The sequence below is a fragment of the Pteropus vampyrus genome, unplaced genomic scaffold, assembly GCF_000151845.1.
Source record: "Pteropus vampyrus isolate Shadow unplaced genomic scaffold, Pvam_2.0 Scaffold157, whole genome shotgun sequence".
NCBI lineage: Eukaryota > Metazoa > Chordata > Mammalia > Chiroptera > Pteropodidae > Pteropus > Pteropus vampyrus.
Window position 1 is genome coordinate 1,190,527 of NW_011888938.1, and position 2,421 is coordinate 1,192,947.

At 56.8% G+C, this 2,421-nt stretch overlaps 1 long non-coding RNA gene across 1 annotated transcript; it reads right to left on the reverse strand.

The window, feature by feature from the left end:
* Positions 1-517: 517 nt before the first annotated feature.
* On the reverse strand, positions 518-2,421 carry LOC105298577. The gene is made up of 3 exons (XR_896455.1): positions 2,411-2,421; positions 2,120-2,202; positions 518-615 (listed from the first exon to the last, which is right to left on the reverse strand). It is a non-coding gene; the product is annotated as an uncharacterized LOC105298577 (long non-coding RNA).

Genomic DNA, 2,421 nt, shown 5'->3' on the forward strand with positions numbered 1-2,421 from the left:
GTCCTCCCCCTCTGGAAGCCCTCGGGCCCCTGACCCATCCCAGTACCGCTGTGAGATGACAGTGGATGTGAAGGCACAGACCAGTGTCAGCTATTGGAACCAGTTCCAGAAAGATCTCAACATGGAACTGCAGCCTTGAACACAGCCTAGGTTGCATGAAACGGCCGTCAGGCCGGCTGGGACAGCCGCATGGCCCCTCCTGGCCCCTTCCTGGCAGTGAGCTCAGAGTCCTGCCATTTGCAAGGCTGAGGAACAGCATGGAGACAGGGACCCATCGCTTGGGGCACTTAAAGACAGTCAAGATGCCCTTCTGAAACGAAAGCGCCGAGTTCACTGACGTGTCACAGGTGCAGGGGGCCGTCTCTCGGTCTTAAGCACCAAGGGCTTTCCCACTCATCAGCGTTATCTCCCAGGAAACGTGCCAACGCGCGGTGGGTGAGCCCGAGGGCTCTGACCATACAGTGCTCCCACACACCTCCCTTGTCCCAGCCCGTGCCCGCTGAGCGGCCCCGATGCACACCTGTTAGCCTGGGATGCAGGACCACGTCAGCCAGCAGGCCGACCACCGTGTCCAGGCCCTTAGAGTCAGCAGACACAGCATACATGGTGGTATCTCTGGAAAAACCAACAACACCGGGCACCGAGGTCACGACGGGTGCACGCCAGGTGGGGCTGGCTATGGTTCTGTGCCCACGACCGGCGCACGGCGCTCTTGCCCACAGCCCGTCCCACACCATGCGCTCCTCACAGGTGGGAACGAGCTGCCCGCAGGCCGCGTGTGGAGGAAGCGACGGTGTCCGGCCAGTGCGGACGAGAGCCAGTTGGAGCTTCCTAAAACATGAGCTCCCTCCATGGTGAACCATTTCACCAGCGGTCTGAGTGTCCCCTGCATGAAGTGACTGGCCCATGTGGGACCATGCCCGGTCTTAGATGGCCAGGGGACAGAGACTGGTTGTAGCATGAGCTCAGAGCACGAGGCACTGTGATCAGACAGGCACACGCATGACAACCACAGAACCGCGACACAGAATGTAGTCGGGGGGAGACTGCGCAGAAGACACACAATTGCCATGAGACAAGTGAGCCTATGCGGGGGACGCGGCAGCCAACACCTCTGCAAAGCAGGGCTGTCCTTCGGGGGGCTGCAGGACCACGTGGGAGAGTGGCAGGGACAAAAGCCTGAGCTGAAGAAGAGTGGGCTGTGTCGGGGTCAGGACAGTGGGCTGTGTGACCAGCAGTTCCCTACAAAGTTGAAAAGGTTTGGGGCCAAGACACGGAGGAGCGAACACCTGGCACCAAGTGTGCCTGCGCTGCAGGGCAGCTGGGGCGGGTTCTAGGGCTTTGTGGATCATGGGGATGTGCAGCCTCCACGCTGACACACACAGATGGGGTTCGACCTTTCACGCACACACTTCAGCGGTCAGACTTAAATAACCAGCCCCTTCAAAAGTGGGATCTTCGTCCACCCATCTCGTCCTGCCCTGACAGAGCTTTCTGAATGGGCACCGCACCCGGGAGACGACCGCCACTTGCCCTGGTCCACAGTGCCCACACCCCTCCGTGCTCCGGCGACAGGCTGGCCCTCTACCCAGCACACCGCTCCTCCTCTAGGCTGAGCCTTCACACCCACTGTCCCCAGGTCTCGGCCGCCTCCCTTTGCTCCGTTTGGCAAAGTCCTTCAAGAACCAGCCCCAGAGTCACGGTTTCTATCCGTAAGTCAATGACCGCTAACTTTCCTGACTCCAGACCGAGTTAGTAGCTCGTGCCTCATGCTCCCACCACCCGTGGCTCCTGGCTCTTGTACCCTTTACCTGTGGCACGGCCTTCTGCCCAATCTGTGAGCATCTTGGGGACAGGGCCTACTCTGTATCCCCAGTCACTGCCTGGCTCAAATTATAGGATAAGCAGCCTTCTGGGAACTGCCTGGCCCTCGAAGAGTGCTCCTTTGTGTGAGTCTTGCCGCCTGTGTGTTTTGCCCACCCAATTCTCTGCCCGGGCCGGGGCTCACATCTCAACTGACCCTCGCGGCCTGAGGGGAGGGGCTCAGTGGGACTCTGACCAAGAATGAGAACACTTCCACGTGGATGCAAAGCAAGCTTGTGTGTAAAAGCTGGCATACCTTGACGTCTGGCAGTCACAAATACCCCCGTGTTTTTCCAAGGTAAGCAGGATTTCATCTTTGCTGTCAAAGCGATCAGTGGACTAACAGAAACAAGAAAGAAAACCTATTTAGACTTAGCAATCCCAAACGATTCCTAAAACACAATTTATTTCTGCTTTCAAAACACAGAAAACCAAATTATCTATTACCATTAACTTGGCAACCTTAACATTTATTAAAACCACCATCCTAAAAAAGCAAAACTTGACAATTTCCCAGATATAACAAACTTCACAAATTGGAACTGACCGAAAATGCCA